Raw genomic sequence first — 21,978 nt, forward strand, 5'->3', positions numbered from 1 at the left:
AAAACTTTCTGTCAAACTTTACATCGAATTAAACTTAAGAAGACTATATATATTTCCCTCGTTCATAGTAGACTTGACTACGGAAGTTTTTTATATGACAATAGCTGCAAATCTAATTTAAGTAAATTGGATGTGATTCAAAATTTATGTTTAAGAACTATCGGTAGTTTTATTAAAAGCACTCCAAAATATGTCATGGAAAGCGAACTTTGTATTCAACTTTTGTTTTTGCGTCGTAGATTCCTTGCCGGAAAGTTTTGGCTTAAGAGTAAAAGTATGAATAAAATTAGTATCGAATTACGACGGTTCCCAATATTTGATCTATCTCTGGTTTGGCCCTACTAGAGATAGGAATAACTCACATTAGACATTAGAGACATATATTTTATGTCAATTGTGAGCTATTCCTATCTCTAGTAGGGCAAAACCAGAGATAGATCAAATATTGGGAACGGCCGTTAGTAGATCAGCTGTCTGGATTGTGTCATCATCGGTTTTGGAATAATAAACGTAAACCGTTGTTAGTTTCAATTCATGAATCATTTGGTACCCTTCCTATTCACATTAGTAATAAATTGGAAATATTTTCTTTAAGCACTTGGGTTACAAACATTTACTTATCTCAGATTATTAGTTTAAATATTGGTAGGCTATGTAAACCGAAGCGTCAGTTGGATGCTCGAATGTCAAGGACCGCGTGTACGGAGTATCTCACTTCCAACTATTCGGAATTCGTTTCCATATATACAGATGGCTTAGAGCCATCTGTATATATAAAGATGCCTGCGGAGTTGGTACTGCTTTTTTGGATACCCGTTCAAATAACTCAGTTAAATTTAGGTTAAATAGAAATTGTTCTATAATGTCTGCTGAACTTTTAGCAATAAAAGAGGTGCTTTCGTATGTGGAATTAAACAACTATAATAAAGTAGTCGTGTTGTCTGATTCGAAAAGCTCGCTTCAACATTTGGCTCGGTGTACCTCGACCGTTCGAGGAACACCGACAGCCTACGATATTTTGAACATTATTATTAAGCTGGCATCTCAAGGCAGATCTATTATTCTACAGTGGGTACCGTCACACATAGGTCTAGATTATAATGAGGTAGTGGACGGCTTAGCTAGGGAGGCGATCTCCGATGGCATTCCGTGCTCAATGTTTCCGGTGTATAGCGACTTTATCAGCGTTATTAAAAAACAATGTTATGACATGTGGAGGGAGTATTTTGATGAAGTTTCTAAATTGAAAGGAATATGGTACAGGACGATCCAATCGCACCCGCCTAAATCTCTTTGGTTTGACGATAAAAAGATTGTTTTAAGTAGGACTGAATTAATTGCTGCTTTTAGGCTTCGGTCCGGACACATTCCGTCAAATAAATTCGCCTTTTTAATGGGTAAATCTTCTTCACCCGGTTGCCCGAGATGTAATGTGGTCGATGATTTATATCATATTTTGATGGAATGTGTCTGTACTGGGGGCTCAAGATCTTGCAGGTCGATAGATGTGGGTTTTTGTAACAGTGCTCTGGCCAATCCTTTCTCGGATATGGCCAGAGAACTGTACAAATTGTTGCTAATCAAGCGCTGGTAAATTTGTTATATTTTGTTTATTTTTTATTATTATTGTTTTTTTTTTGTTTGTTTTTGTGATAAGTACCTGTTTAAAAGTTTATTTTTTGATTTTTATTGTATGTATGTGAATTCGGGTGTCATAATCGCTTTGCGATTAAACCCCTTAAATAAAGATTTAAAAAAAATAACTTAAGTTTTATTTAAATGTCTCATAATTATTATTGTTGCCGTTAGTAGTTTACAGGTATCTGCTCTAAACTAAGTTCTGCATGGCTGGCTATGGTACAAAGCTTGTTTTTTCCTGGGCTGGTTTTGCTCAGTAATTTTCCTGGTACTTCCTCCAAGTCACGCCTGCATCTGCAATTAATCATATTGCTCATGTTGCATATTTCGAATACCTTGCGGCGTGTGAAATAATAAATAAAATGCATCATGCATAGTTTAATAATCATAAAGTTATATAGCGATATTAAGTATGACTGAGAATGTTGCAAAGCTATTTTAATTGAGTTATATATTTTTTTTAAATACAATTAACTGTAATTGTGCTTACAAGTAAAACAGGAAAACGTTTTACATGCTTTTAGCCCGGCTGCATATAATCCGAAATTCGTGATCAGAAAAGTTCGAACTCCCCTCTGAAACGCACTCTGTTCATACATTTTGTTGTGGACCCCGCATACTATAAGAATTCTGACCTGTCAAAATGTATGAGCGGGGCCAAATCCGATTTTTTCTGATCACAAATTCGGATAATGTGCCGCCGGGCTAAATGCCCGCTGGTTTTAGAGTTTTCTGACAGGAGTTTATCAATACAACAGAGTTGTTGATCGATTAATTATTTGATGTAAGCCATTCAAAAGCGCCAGTAACTCATAGATAATCTTGTGTTACAGTTTATATAAAGAATGAAAACCCGGCCAAGTACGAATCGATCTCGAGCACGAAGGGTTTTGTAGCATTAAAAAATATTATATTTTGTTATTAGTATTTTTTGTTGTTGTAGTAGCAACATACAGTAAACATACATTATTTGACTGACAGATGGACGAATAAACATCGATTTAAGTGTTAGTAATAGGAAAAAACTTCCTTACGGAACCCAAGGCTCTTAGCCTCAAAGACTGGGCATAAGTAACAAAAGGTTACCTCTGTGAGTTCTGTGACTAAGCCGTATCCAAATAATTTAGCCCATTTTCAGTTAGCCATGACCACAGCGAGGCTAGATTATGACGGAACAATCTGACCACAGATTATATAATTGCCTTACCTTATACGGCATAACCATAATGGACTCTAACGTACATAATTACTACTATAAACAGCTCGTACAAATAAGATTTTATTATAAACAATTTCTTCCTGCTACAGTTAAGATTATGATAAATTGTTACGCGTGTTCCGGAGACTGTTACAAGTAAGGTTATAAAATTATATACATACCTATTAATGTAGATGTCTTGAACAGATATGTTAATATAAATTATTACTTAATTTTCTCTGTGTTTATTCTTTTGACTACAATGATAATAATATAAGTAATAACAATAACTAAAGAATTACGATTTGTTAATAACTAAGTCGAGCAAACATATTGTGCGGCCAGTAAATGTTCCCCAATATTCGTTAGTCGCGAGGGAACCGTATATTTTTCCGGGATAAAAAGTATCTTATGTCCTTTCCCGGGACATAAATATATTCATACCAAATTTCAGCAAAATCTGTTTAGTGGTTTGGACGTGAGGAGGTAACGACTGACAGATACACGTTTGCATTTATAATATTAAATATGGATATTTTCTTTCAAACTCTTCATTAAATTAATGTTAAACAACCACTAAGCGTAGGGGAGTGTGGCCGTACCTAAGTCAATAGATAAATTAAATATTTAACATAATATTATTATTGCCTTTCCTCGTATTTATTTTCTGACTTAACCTAGCGCTAATGACTCCCTGATAACAATGTTATAATTGATTATTCATAAAATTTAAAGATTATGTCATAATATAAGACGTATCGTAATATAACGTATGTACCTACAGCAAAGAAAGTTCAAGATAACTATTATAGCTTCATACGGGGTCAAGTAGAGGGCTTGTTACATACACCTTATGCCGCCGAATGCATGATCTAACGTTATTTATTAGCTAATAAAATCAAACCCTTACGGACACACTCAGAGTTATTAAATGATGATTTGATTTAATGAAGAGTTTACAGCAAATGCATGAGCTTATGTCAGGACTTCATTTAAATACTAAATATCCGTATCTGGGTGCGGCAGTTAGATCTAGAATCTTGACTTTTCGCACTATTGCTTCTTATGAAGGCAGCGGTATAGAAAATCAATAATTACTTAACAGAAAAAGTTTTTTTAACACTTCGATTCGATCAAAGTGTGTATGCCAAAAATATGCCACGTGAAAAAACTATCGATAGATATTACACTGACAAAAAATTTCCGCGCTGTGACATAATATTTATTTCCCACAGATTCCGCATGCTATGTCGAAATTCTCCCGTTTTGTGCATAACTGTATTATTAATTATTACGTTTTGTCGATTACAAAACTTAAGAAAATTCCGATGATATAAAACTCTATAGTCGGATTACCTGACATTATAGTCATACCAACCCTTGCATAAAAATCATAAAAAAGATACAACAATCTTGATTGTTAATCAAATTTATTTTGATGATGTTCGCTGACCTTTTAATGTTATATAATGAGGCTCAATATGAAAATCTTTTAATCGAGTCAAGTCGGTTAATGGTTTTTGTATTGTATAATCCGAAATCATCAGACGTGCGGTTTTGCTGCAGGTAATGTGATGTAGCCTAATGATCGTGTAGTTAATTTCCGGACTTATTAGTTATTACTTATGGAGTATACGTGTTTCTTCGTAATATCAAACAGTTTATTAAAGCCTTTCACACGTGACATTGTGATGTGTCGTGAAAACGCTAAAGAAATTTGGTGCGACGCGCGGCACCAGTGTAATAGATAATGTTTTCTAACAATCTAAAAGATAACCTGTCAATCTTTACTTATATAGTTAGATGTTGTTATTTTCCGTCAATCTATCTATACATATTATAAAACAAGGTCGCTTTTTTCCCCTCATGTCCCTTTGTTCCCTTTAATCTTTAAAACTACGCAACGGATTTTGACGATCCTTTTAGTATTAGATAGCCAATTTATCGAGGAAGGCTATATGCTATATTTTATCACGCTAAGACTAATAGGAGATTGTGGAAAAATACTGGTGCAATTTTTATGTTATTTGGCACAGATAAGAAGTAGACCACGTGAAGGATAATAATTTTAATCATTTTTTCAGTGGCTATATTACCTATATTTTATACCCGTGCGACGCCGGAGCGGGTCGCTAGTTCTAATAATATAAATAAGTAATTGAATTTGTATAAAAAGTATTTAAAGAAGAATCTGTGTAAGAAGTTAATACCTCTTACACACATTCATGACTACTTTATGATTCATATGCTAGACATTTTAATCATATTCCCATAGAAGCATGTTGCACTATCAACAGTCTTACCCTATTGAACTATCGTGTTGACCTATGCAGCTATTATTCTGGCATAAAGGCATCCGGTATACCTATCATGTATACATTAATATACTGTAATTAAGGTATTCATCATAGACTTGTTTCTTTATTATGATCTTATATTTTTATTATAGTCAATTATTATGAGTTTCAGACACTAATTTTACTTAAGAGAATCATTTACCATCAGATTACATAAAATAATGTATATTTTCTTGTTACGCTTTCATGACAACTAATATAATGCAAATAGTTAGGCTGTTTACACACACTCCACCGCGGCACCGCTGCGGCACCGCGGTGGCGGTGCATGCCGGTGCCGCTGCCGCTGCGAAATAAAATTTCGCAAATGGAAATTGACGTTTGCTTCCTATCAGCCCTATTCACCGTTCACGAGTTAAACGGAACTAGAAATCGCCCAATGGTCGAAATTCGACCTTAATTTCAACGACATTAGGACTACTACCTATATTTTGTAAAAAAATATTGACTTTATCATATTTTTTTCAACTCTCGTCTCTTGGACTCAGCTGATCTCAGACTGGCCATGTAGGAATTGTCTAATAGTATCTAAGATTTAATAAAAAAAACTATAATCCATTTTCAATTTGTCACCTTGTTGTCAACAGACTTCAACCATAAATAAAAGAGTATAATTCGTATGCATAGGCTTGTCAATCAAAAATCTGTCATTTTTCCTTGTGTGTGTGTTGTATTGTGTGTAATGTTTTATTTAGTAAAAAAATGTATGATAAAAGCATAATTTCAAAATAATATTAGCTCGATGCACTCCTTCACCATATAAACTATAACTGTGCAAAATTTCATTCAACTACGTTTCCCCATTTTTCGTCAAAAGGGATACAAAGTTTTTTGCTCACGTATTAATATATAGATAAATCCAGTAAGTAGGTATAGGCAGAGTAGACAGAGTGGTATAGGTCTACCAGAATCTGATGGCAAAAAGTGAGAAAATAAATTGACTCTAGCAATACCGGCCGGGGTAATTGGAATAAAACATTTTGATCCTTTTTTTCCTATAGCGGCCTATTCAGTGTGTTAAACATGCAAATATAAAAATTTATCCAATGAGCAATATTTTTTGAAAATCTTCTATCAAAAGCCATCAGATCCTGGTAGACGTATAGTAGGCACTCATTATAGGGTTACTAAACGTCCTGTTTTCCCAGGACATGTTCCAGTTTTTAGAGTGTTCTGGAACGTCTTAAAACAACGTCCTGAGTTTGATATAATTAAACTAAGTTTAAAATATTGTAATAAATTGTTTTATAATATTGTATGACTACCTACTTTTCATAAATATTAAAATACTTGTCTTAGAAGATATAATTATAAGAATTACCTGAATTCTATTTTACTTGTTTTCACTCGATAATAATTTTACTATTGTACGTCTGTTATATAGTAATAACGTATTGGCGTCCTGTTTTTATAGGAAATTGTCCTGGGGTTCAGCTTCAAACCTGTTTTTCTTATTTGAGGTCGGTAACCCTAACTAATAATGAAAATTGTAGAGTAGATGTACACGTCTTTCTGTACTGTAGAGTCCGTCTATTTTCCTTACTTTCATTATTTGCTGTTATTAAGTGTCAATCAAGGTTCCACTTATACCGAGATTTCCAAAGCAATATTTCAATATCTAGGAGTAATACACCTGTCTCGGTCCATTCTTGGGATATAATAAAATGATTTTCGCATAAAGACTATAATAAGCATGTCTAAAGTATGAACAAAACACAGTAGTTACGACAGACGTCTTGTAACTCTGAAACAGATGTTTTGTATTGCTTCTGTACAGTCAGACATAATAAAATATTGTTGCTCAAATGTTTAGTAATAATAATTCTACACCGGCTTCAGTGACGGTGGCTGGTTATATTGAAACAAGCCAGCTACGGAGTCCAGTGACCACGGAGGCGTGTTCTTGTGTATAACTGTGCGCACGTAATATTTTATTTTAGTAGTGACTAATGACTAATGAGTATATTTTTATAGTGCACATAGCACTATAAAAAATACGTTCACGCTCTTAACCACTGGGTTAAGAGCGTGAACGTCTTAACTCGGAGGTCGTGGGTTCGATTCCTGCGTTAGAAACACGTTATTTCCAAGTTTGGTTAGGACAATGCAGGCTGATCACCAGCCTGCCTAGCATACGCCAACGAGATATCTCACTCTACATGTTTTCTCGATGTTTGATGGTTTGTCTCTTCATCTCTATTGACCCTAGCATGACAAACATTTTTTCTCGCGTAGATCTATAATCGAAATAACACATTTTTATAGAGTTTTGTCGAGATAATGTCGAGATTTTGACATTATGAGACGAGTAGTTTTTAATTATCTCGAGAGTGAGATATCTCGTTGGCGTATGCTAGGCAGGCTGATTGTGTGACAAGTAAGATGATCCATGCGTCGGATGGGCATGTAAAAAGTCGGTCCTGCGCCTGATCTCTCGCCAGTCGTGTCGGTCATCCGTCCCACTGGCTTATGAGAGTAATAAAGGAATAGAGAGTACTCTTGTGTACTGCGCACACACTTGGGCACTATAAAATTACTCCTGCGTAACTAGCCTGGTTTCATTGAAACCAGCCACCGTCACCGAAACCGGTGCGGGAGTTATAATTATTATTATTACAAGAGCACTCCCTTACTCTCATAACTCAGTGGGACGGATGACCAACATGACTGTCGAGAGATCAGGCGCAGCACCGACGCCCGACTTTTTGCATTCCCGACACAATATGGTAAATGGATCATCTTTCTTGTCAGACAATCAGGTGAACAGTCTACCGTAATAGAAATCCTATTAATTAACTCTAGATCAAAATTACAAAGTTTTCGAACATCAAAGCCCAATTTTTGTGTTTTTTTTTAACCAAATCAAAAATAAAAAGTTCTAGTAAAAACTCATGTTTTTACTAGAACTTTTGATTGACTTCTTATTTCTTAACCAATCAACACGCTGCTGAAAACATAAACTACCCTTAAAGGCCTTAAAAAACACGAAAATAGGGCATACACCATGTAAGAAGAAGAGAACGAAGCCATTAAGGATAAATATGAAACGAACCGTGGTCCTCAAGTGCTATAGCAATCACGTTTTTGACTGTACTTCTAGCATTAGAGAGGTGCTTCAAGGTTTAACAAATTTAGACATTCCGCTTTAGATATTGTGTTCGAAAGGGCAATATAAACTACTTAAATGACGTCAAAATCGTTTCCAATAATCGTTGTACTTCGACGACTTCTTAGGATTAACAAGTTATAAAATGAAACGTGTAAATCTATACTAATATTATAAATGCGAAAGTATCTCTGTCTGTCTGTCTGTCTCGCTTTCACGCCAAAACTACTGAACCGATAGTAATGAAATTTTGTACACAGATAGTCTAAAGCCTGAGAAAGGACATAGGCTACTTTTTAACTGGAAAAAGGGGTTGTAAGGGGGTGAAAATCTATACTATAATATTATAAATGCGAAAGTATCTCTGTCTGTCTGTCTGTCTGTCTGTCTCGCTTTCACGCCAAAACTACTGAACCGATAGTAATGAAATTTTGTACACAGATAGTCTAAAGCCTGAGAAAGGACATAGGCTACTTTTTAACTGGAAAAAGGGGTTGTAAGGGGGTGAAAATGCGTAAATTTGGTCAAATTAACTTAATTCCAAAAACTCAAAACAGATGACGCCAAGAGTCCCCTAGATCGCGCTATTGCTTGCTCATGCGTATTTCTATAAGAGGTGGTACCATATTTAGCTAAGCTTTGCGATTCTTTCGATTGTTATACACGTTATTAACTAATAACTCGCCTACCAACTTAGATATCAAATTCAAAAACAACAGCGCCAAAACTACTGAACCGATTGTAATGAAATTTTGTACACAGATAGTCTAAAGCCTGAGAAAGGACATAGGCTACTTTTTAACTGGAAAAAGACGTTGTAAGGGGGTGAAAATGCGTAAATTTGGTTAAATTAACTTAGTTCTAAAAACTCAAAACAGATGGCGCCAAGAGTCCCCTAGATCGCGCTATTGCTTGCTCATGCGTATTTCTATAAGAAGTGGTACCATGTTGCGTTCGGTTTTACGATTCTTTCGATTGTATACACGTTATTAACTAATAACTCGCCTACCAACTTAGATATCAAATTCAAAAACAAGAGCGCCAAAACTACTGAACCGTATGTAATGAAATTTTGTACACAGATAGTCTAAAGCCTTAGAAAGGACATAGGCTACTTCTTACTGGGAAAAGGGGTTGTAAGGGGATGTTTATGCGTAAATTTGTTCAAATTAAGTTAGTTCCAAAAACTGAAACAGATGGCGCCAAGAGTCGCCTAGATCGCGCTATCGCTTGCTCATATGTATTTCTATAAGAGGTGGTACCATGTTGAGTTAATGTTTTTGATTGTTATACTGTATACATGTTATTAATTATGAGTTAATTAATAACATGTACCAACATAGATGTCAGAAACAACAGTCTACCAATAATAAATACTAAATAGTTTATGGGTATTGGGCAAAGCTAAAGTTGTGTAATGCATTATGCAGCTAAGTTGTGTAACGCTAAATAAGCTTTAGGTATAAAAAAGTTTAATTTAAAAAAAAAACATATTATGTGCACACTACACGGCTGTTTTGGGTATTTTGATTTAAGGGGTACCAGGGTTTTAAAAAGCTTTTGACACCAATTTTATTGACACCGCGCGCTATAAACTGAAGTCCACGCGGACGAAGTCGCGGGCAACAGCTAGTTCTATATAACTGTGGCATTGAATGAAATTTACTTAATATTTTACTACGTATTTATAATATATTGTCTTAGATAGTAATGCAAAGTATTAGAGCAAATAATTTTATTTATGTAAGCATAATACTCTACCAAAATTCAGTCAAAATAAAAACATTTAATATCTATAATAATCCAAGTTCTACGTTTTTCAAATTGCATTCACAGGTTTCTTTGATTATTTTATTCACTCTCATGAATTTGACTATTATGATTTTGATAATAATTGTACCATTAGTTTCACTTTCACGATCGTGTTCACAATAGAATTAACGGTTATTTGAATTTCGAAAGCTTTATTGTTTTATTTATAACATATTAGTCAAAGTGTTCTAGAACATTAAAAATAAGAGGTGTTCTTAATTTTACAAAAAACATAATGACCAGAGAAGTGACAACGTAATCATATTATGTAATCGACTGTACAATTACATATTAAGACAAGAGAAAAATGTTACGGAAATATTCTTTACACTCGCTATTATGGCTACGCCGGTCTCTCTCTTGACAGAGGTTTATTTATTCAAGAGTTGTTGATTGGTTAAAATTTGAACTTAAGCCATTCAAAAGCACAAGTCAGTTTTTTAGTGTTCCGTACTCAAAGAGTAAAAACGGGTCACAGTTACTAAGACTTCGTTGTCTGTCCGTCCGTCTGTCTGTCTCCAGGCTGTATCTCAAGAACCTTAATAGCTAGAGAGTTGAAATTTTCACAGATTGTGTATATCTATTGCCGCTATAACAACATATTATACTAAAAACAAAATAAAAATAAACATTTAAGGGGAGCTCTCATACAACAAACGTGATTTTTTTGGCCTTTTATGCTCTATAGGCTATGTCAATAATGGCAACAGGTAGGTACTTGAATTTTCCACAAAATTCTTGGTTATATGAGCACTTTAATATTTAATAATACTAAAAGAAAATAAAGAAATAAGGGGAGTTTCCATACAAAAAACACAAATTTTGGGCTAATTTTGCTCTATAATGGTAGGGAACCCTTAATGCGCGAGTCCGACTCGCACTTGGCCGGTTATTTAGTACCGTAGTAGTTAGTACCTATGACTATCTTATGGGAACTACCCATACAATACATAAGAACCAAAAAATAAGACTAAGTCTAGATGGACCTTGTGTTAAAATCTTACATCTCTTACGAGTATATCTGCTAAAGTTTCAAATAAAAATCATCCAAAATGACTAAAGTAACATCTATATGCGAAAGTGTATATGCCTGTCTATCTCCTCTTCACGCAACAACCGCAAACCGATTTTGATGAAATTTGGTACAGGGATACTTTGAGTCCTGGAAAAGGATATAGGATCTTTTTATCTCGGAAAAATGTACGGTCACCGCGAGATAAATGAATTTTGGCCCGGAGTTGCGAGCGAGCGTCATCTAGTCTCTACATAATATTATTAGCACAGTGAAAATAAATTTATTAACACTGTGATATTAGTTTTTTTTTATGAAATAAGGGGGCAAACGAGCAAACGGGTCGCCTGATGGAAAGCAACTTCCGTCGCCCATGGACACTCGCAGCATCAGAAGAACTGCAGGTGCGTTGCCGGCCTTTTAAGAGGGAATAGGGTAATAGGGGCCGGTAGGGATGGGAAGGGAATAGGGCAGGGTAGGGAAGGGAATAGGGTAGGGGATTGGGCCTCCGGTAAACTCACTCACTCGGCGAAACACAGCGCTAGCGCTGTTTCACGCCGGTTTTCTGTGAGAACGTGGTATTTATCCGGTCGAGCCGGCCCATTCGTGCCGTAGCATGGCTCTCCCACGTATATATTTTACAATACTTTGAACTGAACCATTATCTACTTATTTCTTTGTGCAGTCACTTTGATTAGTTTCCAAGCCAATTATTGTAATTATTAATAACGATCACGACGCTGTTCGTCGCATATTCGTCAAACATACGTATGTTCTTTTTTGTTAGCTTCCTTGATATGCGTTACGTATTGGTACATGTCACGAATGATTGTCACTTACGTCTCAATTCCGTGTGTACACCTCTATCAGCATTATTCGATCTTATTACTATTGCTGTAAGGTTGAAAATGTTTACGCTGAATTGTTACCGTACTGTATAATGTACTTTTACACCCACAATAAACCACCCACGTATAATTACACCAGTCTCTTTGTGTTCAAATTAATGATTACAATCGACAAATTGTAGAAATTGAAACCGTACTTCGCGTTTTACATTATTCTTCTCGTATATTAAGTGACTTATAATTTGTATCAAGAGAAAAATGATTTGTACCAAAACTATAAAGAACGTTGGGCCATGGTAGTTTATCATAGATCCGGGACACTCTCCGATCAACGATGATGGCAAGCCGTAACTCGTAAGGCAACTCTCCAATCCGGGGTACGCATAGACCATAGTGCATTTTTCCTACGAGTAAAAAAATGGTGGTTTACAATGATTGCCCAGCTGCCAATAGCATGCAAAATCTATGTCACTTATGAGATAAGGGCGATCATTACAGATTTTAGATGTGCTGAGGGCGATCATAAACCAATAGTAACTCTACATTTTCGTAATGAAGTACGTATAGTTACAAGTATTTCGACGATCATAAAATGTGCGTGTGTTTGTCAACAATTTTTGCATATTTTTTTTATGAAATAAGGGGGCAAACGAGCAAACGGGTCACCTGATGGAAAGCAACTTCCGTCGCCCATGGACACTCGCAGCATCAGAAAAGCTGCAAGTGCGTTGCCGGCCTTTTAAGAGGGAATAGGGTAATACGGGAGAGTAGGGAAGGGAAGGGAAGAGGGTAGGGAAGGGAATAGGGTAAGGGTTAGGGGATTGGGCCTCCGGTAAACTCACTCACTCGGCGAAACACAGCGCAAGCGCTGTTTCATGCCGGTTTTCTGTGAGAACGTGGTATGGTGGTGAATATATTTTGCTATTTAGACGGGGTTCTCACTAGCAATAGCAAATTTTAAATGTTTCGTCTCTAAACGGTAAGTAGTGCTGACGAATTCATTCAAATTCCGTTCGTATTGCAACACGCAACACTTAGGCACGTCTCATCGACATAAAGAAGTCTTGTTCCAAATTTCGACATAGTTTTCTAAGATGTTTTGTTAAGTAATATCACTGTGAAATATAAACACAACTTGGCTCGAAAAAATACTTTTGATGATACCTACTCACAGCTAGAGCTACTTCTTAGGGTGGGTTGCACCAACTTACTTTAACTATAACTTTAACCATAACAAAATGTCAAATGAACTGTCAAATCCCTAGTAAAAGTCCATATTAGATGCCATATTTGACTATAACCTTAACCTTAACTATAACTCCGCCTCTGGTGCAACCCACCCTTAATGTCAAGCAAAATAATTCAGTTGTTAAAAATATGTAACTTTTCTACTAACTTCTTCAGAAAAAAGTTAGCTCGAATGAAAATACCACAGATTTTAGAAAAAAAATATTATGTTATTGTTTGTCTCTCGCGCATTTAACTAGATCCATTTTCTTCCCGTCCATCTTAATAATTGAACTAAAAACGCCATTGTGATAATGTTATGAAGGCCTACGCAATGTTCATCGAAAGTGAAACGAATGAAGCCTACAATTGAATAGAATGTCGTGAAAAGTGCAATAATAATATATAAATAGTAATTTACTGATATAGGCTTATAGGCCTCTATAACATAGATATCTTCTACGATACTTTTCAATGTTTACTATATTTTAATTTGCAATATCGTTAGAATTATTTGTAGGAATAAAGTTGTTCTTACCGCATACTCTTTTTCTGCCAAAATTCATAGCAATGGCAACTTTGTTAAAGCCCCTTTGTAACCGACCGACTACATTGTGTTAGGACTTAGGGTGAAGAAAAACGAGCGTAATTTGTGAGTCGCAGAATTTCGGTCGCGTAAATATCTTTTCATACAAATCATGACTCACAAAATTACGCTCGTGTGAATCAAACAGGACTTTTGTATGAAACTAAATGCAGCAGAATTCTGCCGAACCGAAATTCTGCGACTCACAACTCACAAATTACGCTTGTTTGGTTTCGCCCTTAGAGGCGATTCTTGGAAACCACTATAAAATTCCTAAGGGTTATTTTCCTATCATGCGTGTTATCGCCCACGCGCTGATCCAGATGAAAGTTGCCCCCATCCTATCATTTCAAAGATGTTTTTCCTGTCATGCAACACGCGCGCAGCTACAGGAGCATGCGGACCAGCGGGATAAAATGGTCGCTTTGGAGAATCATAATATTATGAATCATAATATGATTAATTCTTTAAAATCGCAAAATGGTGAACTCTGCTTGCAAATCATGTCTAATAGGTAATTCCGAGTACTAATTTGACATTCGTCAGTTTGACAGTTTTGACAATTCATTTGCTGAATTGATTGAAAGGAATCTAAATCAGTTTAAATCATAGACATAATATATACTGTCGTAGTTTAAATAGAAGTTTTTGATCTAAATGTGACCATTTTATCCCGAAAAGCGCCCTTAGAAGTAGTATTACTTTTACAACAAATATCTTGGAATACATGACCTCCTATTTTCTGTGACTTATGGTGTTTACCCGAGGCGTAGTAGGAAATCATTAGATAGAAAACAGGTAGGTTGCTACGTCCGACAGGTTGATTAACTTAAATTGCATTGAAAGTACAATTCCTATTATAGATACAATTCCTATTCCAAGCAGAGAACCTCAAGCGGCGCAAATATGAGAACCTCAGCGGAGATCTTATATTTGAACCGTTTGGGGTGGAAACGCTAGGCGCATGGGGTCCGGGGGCACATAAGCTTTTTAGAGGAATATCTAACAAGCTTGTTGAAGCCACCCGAGACCCCAGAGCTGGGAGCTACCTGGCACAGCGGATAGCAATTGCCATCCAACGTGGCAATGCTGTCAGCTTGCTGGGCACTCTGCCAGATGGGGACGACTTGGGCAAGTTTTTCTTTTTATAGTTTTATATTTAAAGTTTGTATATATAATATATTTGTATATTTTAGATCGTATTTTAGTGTTTAGATTTCTATCCTTCATTCCTATTACAATTAATAAATTATTGAGAGTGTCTTCGCGTTTCCTATATTTTGTACATACTAGATAATGCCCGCAACTCCATCACGCCTACATTCGTATATCAGTCGGGAACCGTGCTTTTTTTCGGGCTAAAAAGTATCCTTTGGCCTTTCAGACCCAAAGTATATACATAGCAAATTTCAGCAAAATCGGTTCAGCGGTTTGGGCAACGGTTAAAGTGCCTACCTATATTAATTCAGTGTTTGGTATGACCAAACTACAAATTAATTTTAAATAAAAGAAGATTTGAGGTTCATGAGAATTATGCTCTGAATTCATATTGTAAAAATTAATTTTGCTGTTTGATATATTGTTAAAAAAAATCTCGAAAATGTCTCACGCAATTTATGGAAGTATCCTACTCTACGTCATATCCAATTAACGTTTCCGTCACGTAGTGGACAAACGGAGTTAACAGAGTCACTTGAACCATATTCTGTGCTTGAACTTACGACACTTTGCCGTAACAGGTAACTCTAGTTTTATAGTCGCGGTCAAGAACACTTATGTTTTCTTAAATGCCTGATAGACGTACGAACTTAAAATACGCGGTTCGCGAACTTACTCGGCTCGCGTTGGTGACACACGAGAATCGCTCACACTGGATTACCATGCCCCCAGGCTCGCGGCTCGCGGCTCGCGGCTCTTTGCTGACACACAGGCGATTAAGATCGTCGAGCCATAAGGCCGCGTATTTACTCGCACATCTGCCAACCCCTTAATCACAGTCATCAAATGACCAGTCTTATTTATTTAAGCCCGCTGTACACATTGTACCAACGCTGGGCCAATGCATTAAACATTGGGCCAAATTGTATAGAACGCGAAAGGCTCCCAAACGAGGTTTTAAAGTACAACAGTACGCATTGAGCGATCGCATTTGGCCTACTAGGCCTTCTTACTTAGGCCAAATGCGATCGCTCAATGCGTACTGTTGTACTTAAAAACCTCGGTTTTACTAGCCATAACATCGCATTAGCGTATTTTAACTAGATCCATTTTCTTCCCGTCCATCTTAATAATTGAACTAAAAACGCCAATGCTATTTATTATTGTGATAATATTATGAAGGCCTACGCAATGTTCATCGAAAGTGAAACGAATGAAACCTACAATTGAATAGAATGTCGTGAAAAGTGCAATAATAATATATAAATAGTAATTTACTGATATAGGCTTATAGGCCTCTATAACATAGATATCTTCTACGATACTTTTCAATGTTTACTATATTTTAATTTGCAATATCGTTCGAATTATTTGTAGGAATAAAGTTGTTCTTAAATAGCAGCAATTATAGCTAAAGTATTTCAATAACAAGCCAAACATCAGACACATAAGTAAAATACTTTTCATATTTCAAATAACTATGTTACACATTTATTTCAATTTTCATTAATATAATTCTATTAGGTTGGATTGCACCAGAGGCGTGGTTAAAGTTAAAGTTATGGTTATAGTTAAGGCTAAATTTAACTTTAACTTTAACCTAAACTTTAACCAGAGAAATTGACAGATGACAGCTGGTCCAACAAGGTTATAAATGAACGTGGGCGGGGGCGCTGCTGGTAAAGGATAGCTGACAAATGGCGTTTGGCGTATTTGCATGACAAGCAAAGACAAATGACAGCGTTAGTTCCTTTTTTCGCCACGTGCATTTAAAACCTAGTCGAGCTCTATGGTTATGGTTAAATATGGCGTCTTGATGGCATCCATTTTTAACTTTAACCAAAGATTTGACATTTTGCATTGTAGTTAAAGTTATGGTTAAAGTTACAGTTATAGTTAAAGTTAGTTGGTGCAACCCAAAGTTAGTAATTACGCGTGTCGAATTTTACGTCAAAAGAGATAATAATTTGCATAATTTTGACAAAAGAATGCTATAACTTATAAGCAAATGTTGCTTATGCTTATTAGTCTCAGTATTATTATGGAAATCTGTTAAGTAGGTAAATCCTATGTCTCAACAGCCCAATTAACTGGATATACGTGACTCCGAGTATTGTAGTCACGTCTCGACTGGCTTTCTACTGACCTATGGCATACTTTCGTAATGTTTTCTTTTAAAAATATAGATTTTTCGGATGACCCGGTCAAAGGTGGAATAGTATTCCGTTGCGTCACTATTTAATATTTCACACATTTAAAATTAGAGTGGGCGCTTCCGTAGATTTGAAATTGGAATATATTATGTCTATAATACCACAGAAAGGTTTTCAAATAAGCTTTTGTAATTGGAAAAGGACATATTTTTTAATTTGTGGTCGCTTCCTTTATTTAAAATTGCGTTACCATACCTCTTAAGGTCATTCACGGCCCAGATATAATTTGTAAAAAGAGGTAATTGAAAAAGTAATATACTTTTTTATGAGTTTTCTTCTTACCCGGTCAAAGGTGAAAATAGTTTCTATTACGTTACTTCACACATTAAATAATGATTATGTTTTCGCTTCCGTAAGTTTAATTCCATTAGCGGCTAATGGGATTAAGGATTAAGCGGTTGAGTAAGTTTCATATGTCATTATGTAAGAGTAGCTGGGTTGGGCGAGTGACAAGAAATAGATGAGAAAGTAAGATAACGTAATGCGTACTTACTGTATGAATCCATACCAATTTATAAATGCAATAATGTTCGTCTGTATGTTTTTCTACATGTCTGTACAGGGGACATGATGACATTGTAAACGGAAGTATGATTCCGGAAGTTGTTACGGCTTTTGATATTAAGAGCTCACCTGACTCTAAAAATCAAATATCGTCCTTCTCTCTTCACACTCACGCCCGTCTCTCATATGCCAGGTGAAAAAGGACGGCGCGGAATCATCGCCGAGTTAGTTTTACTTGAATAAAAGACGAACTATAATGATTGTAAAAAAAGTGTTTTGAGCAAATTTAGGTTTTATCAATACCTTTTTAGATATTAAAAAATATTAAAGAAAAGACAGCAAACTTCGAAGATCCAAGCAAAAATGTGTCTAAAACAAGGTTTTTTGTAAAAAATAAACTATCGAGCATTTTTTGAGTAATCGTGTTTTCGTCTTGAGCATTTAATCTTTATGAACTGAAGTTACTTGTGTCTAAAAATCAGTTTTCTAGACCTTACAGATTTTGAGATCTAGGTTAAAGTATGTAGTCAAGTTAGGGTCATATGGGCTCTTAATGTTATGTGAAAAATCTTATTCTGAGTTGTGCATTAACTTATTTTCCGTAAAATAATAAAATGCGGTGACACTTTATTTGGTTCAATGTATTCCTTAGTACAGGGGTTCCCAAACTGTGCGCCGCGGCGCCCTGGTGCACCGTGGAAAGGCAAGAGGGGCGTCGCGCGTCGCCGTGAGTCGATCCTCCATCATTATCCATATTCCATAACCACAAATATTATAAAATAAAATTATTACAACATTATGAATAATACTTACTTACTGTGTCTTTTAGTAATAGCTCTAGGTAGAAAAGGGCGCCGTGACAAAATATTGACTTGTAAGTGCGCCGCAGGCTGAAAAATATTGGGAACTAAAGCCTTAGTATGAATATGGTTTTTCCGCTGCTATGCGACTGTGGAAATATTGTATGGTAGCGTATTCTATTGTAATTTGAAAGCAATGGCTAGCAATTTAAGCTGTTACAAAATAAAGTGATAATGACGCTGTGAATGACGAATGTGTTCCTTATAGTTCGCTGTGAAAGTAGCAGCGCTGAAAGAGCTAATTTTGTGTTTGTGATTTTTATGAGCAAGCGCCCGAGCGTCATGACTTTTCCCATACTTACAAAAGTAACTCAAACTATATACAGGATGTACAAAAATAAGTAATAATACTTTAGGGTGTGTACGTGTTCCTTGTAGAGAGTTCACTGTGAAAGTAGCAGCACTGAAAGACCAAAATTTTTTTTGCACTTTTGTTTGGGGAAACTCGTGACGCTCGGGCCCTTGCCCATACAAAAGTGAAAAAAAAATCGTTTTTCAGCGCTGCTACTTTCACAGTAAACTCTCTACAAGGAATATGTAGGTATACACCCTAAAGTATTATCACTTATTTTTGTTACACCCTGTATAAAGGGTACCCGTATTGACTTTTAAGTATTATCACTTATTTGCGTAGTTGGATTTTATTTTTTTAGCTTTTGATAATATTATGTTATCGTACGTTTCTAAAACGAGATTGTATATTTACATAGTATGTTGGCCAGTGCAAGCAGTTCCGGTCGATGTCAAATCCACTTTCTTATGTTTAAGTCTTATCTGATCTGTTGAACAATGAGACAATGGGCTGTGCAAAGTGCATAATATGTTATGTGCATGCGTTTACACCAAAACCCTTGTCCTGGGTTTATGCAGGGGCGTCTTTCCCTTAGGTGCAGGGTGTGCGGTGCACACGGGCGCCGCGATCCTGGGGGCGCCGAGCGCCGCTCGGAACTCGGCGCGCGCCCGCGTTGGTCGGCCGCCGCGCTTTAATGATCAACGTAAAAAGAATTTCAGTTTCCATACGTTTTGTGAAGCGTCTGGAGCTCTTCTTATATTTGCCGAATGCAAAGCAACTAGCAAGGCGCGCCTCGAGCGGCTCGGCTTTTGCAATATAAATATAAACTTCATTTTTCAACGTGAATTTTTTTTTTATGAAATAAGGGGGCAAACGAGCAAACGGGTCACCTGATGGAAAGCAACTTCCATCGCCCATGGACACTCGCAGCATCAGAAGAGCTGCAAGTGCGTTGCCGACCTTTTAAGAGGGAATAGGGTAATAGTTGAGGGTAGGGAAGGGAATAGGGGTTAGGGGATTGGGCCTCCGGTAAACTCACTCACTCGGCGAAACACAGCGCAAGCGCTGTTTCACGCCGGTTTTCTGTGAGAACGTGGTATTTATCCGGTCGAGCCGGCCCATTCGTGCCGAAGCATGGCTCTCCCAGGTATAAATCTTAAAACTGAATAAAACTTAAAACTAAATGAATCTTAAAACACATAATTTTAATGAAGATTATATTATTAGTCGTCAAGATGGGCGCCAAAATGAGAGCTCGTGACTCACGTCAGACTGAACTTATATATTTTCTCAAAATAGTTCCCAATATTTGATCTATCTCTGGTTTTGCCCTACTAGAGATAGGAATAGCTCACAATTGACATAAAATATATGTCTCTAATGTCTAATGTGAGCTATTCCTATCTCTAGTAGGGCAAAACCAGAGATAGATCAAATATTGGGAACGGCCGTAAAAGTACTAAAATAACTATCAATCACAAGTAGACATTGAGAACTTAGATTAAGTAGATGGATAGATACGAATTGGATACTTGACGTCCAAAGGTGACGTAACCGGAATCAAAGGCATCGTTAGTAACTGTCAATATAGAGACGTCACAAAGCTCACGTCAATGTGACAGTGTCAATTCATAAGCACGTGTTATCGATAAGCATGTTACGACAGTGTAGTGTCAATATCCATTATATTGAGTACAGTCGATGGAGAAATCTAATATAAATCTGGACGTTTAAAGTGGGTCAAAATCGCGCCCAAAGAAGTCGGTTACAAACAAACATACTGGTGAAGCTAATAAAAAGCGTATAAAAATAAGTCGGGTTTTCTTACGCTATAACTCCAGAACGCACGAACCGATTTCCACGGTTTTGCATTCGTTGGAAAGGACTCGGGCTCCGTGAGTTTTATAGAAAAAAAATCAGAAAAAAAACTCCAAGAGAAAAGCAGGAAAACAGGAAAATCATTTTATGGCAAAACAACGTTTGCCGGGACAGCAAGTGATGTATATTTATAAAATAAATGCAGTAATGGGAGAGCCATGCTTCGGCACGAATGGGCCGGCTCCACCGGAGAAATACCACGTTCCCACAGAAAACCGGCGTGAAACAGCGCTTGCGCTGTGTTTCGCCGAGTGAGTGAGTTTACCGGAGGCCCAATCCCCTACCCGCCCCTATTCCCTTCTCTTCCCTACTCTCCCCTATTACCCTATTCCCTCTTAAAAGGCCGGCAACGCACCTGCAGCTCTTCTGGTGCTGCGAGTGTCCATGGGCGACGTAAGTTGCTTTCCATCAGGTGACCCGTTTGCTCGTTTGCCTCTTATTTAAAAAAAAAAGTACTTAATCTGTTTGTTTGTATCTTCTTCACCTGACCGTTGTATAAATTTTGATATTTGAGTTAGAGATACTTTGAGTTCGGGCCTCGGGGTAAATACATTGGTTTTAGTCTTGGAAAAAACTGTATCTTCTTAAGTTACCTATTCGCTTCACTAGAAAATATTATAAATTATTATTCTTTTTTTTCCGTCCCCCTAACTTTATCAATGATTGTTTTTTTCTCTAATTAATATTATTTGCCTTTTCTTATTTTCTTTCTGTAACTTGTTTGTTTCGCCTTCTGAGGATGTGTTGCGCAGTGTGGAGCTTGAATAAAGTTTAATTTTAATCCACGAGAAAAAGGTAGCGTCTAAACAAGCCCTAGTAGGATCTCTGTTAGGCCTGGGGGGTGTCTGAACACCCTCAATCAGACGTGTCTGCCGACGACCAGGCAGACGCCCGCTGATAGAACTGCGGTGGCCCCACATTTCCCGTGGTTCTGCGAGTAGCGGCGCAGACGGTCGGGTTTTAGTGGGTAGAGCTGCGTTCACTTACCATCTCATCGGCCGCAGCGAGTCCCACATACCCCGGTTGTCTTCCCCAGCACTGCCGGGGATGCATAATGGCATTTCCCGACTAAAAAAAAAAAAAAGGTACTTTTACTAATATGTATTCTGTGGCGTGGGTTCACATTGCTACTCATGTGAACTGACCCTTACTTGTTAGTTGTTATTACGTGATTTATTTACGTCTAATGTGTCGTACTCTCCTGCGACTTACGACGAGGTGTTCGGGAGAACGTAACGATTATATCATCATTATTATATTATGATATAATATTATGTTAGGCTTTGACT

The 21,978-nt window shown here is 36.8% G+C and overlaps 1 protein-coding gene across 2 annotated transcripts in view; it reads left to right on the top strand.

The window, feature by feature from the left end:
- LOC121733888 overlaps window positions 1-21,978 on the top strand; it is an 80,727-nt gene that overhangs the window by 52,654 nt on the left and 6,095 nt on the right. Inside the window, exons 1-3 of one of the 2 annotated variants that reach the window (XM_042124291.1) lie at window positions 1,553-1,563; window positions 12,317-12,325; window positions 17,262-17,265. The exons of the other annotated variant lie outside the window; for it this stretch is intronic. The gene's annotated coding sequence lies outside the window, so the exon portion shown is untranslated. Of the gene's footprint in view, window positions 1-1,552; window positions 1,564-12,316; window positions 12,326-17,261; window positions 17,266-21,978 lie in introns of those variants that run through there. 2 annotated transcript variants of the gene reach the window in all.

The sequence above is a fragment of the Aricia agestis genome, chromosome 14, assembly GCF_905147365.1.
Source record: "Aricia agestis chromosome 14, ilAriAges1.1, whole genome shotgun sequence".
Classification (NCBI taxonomy): Eukaryota; Metazoa; Arthropoda; class Insecta; order Lepidoptera; family Lycaenidae; genus Aricia; species Aricia agestis.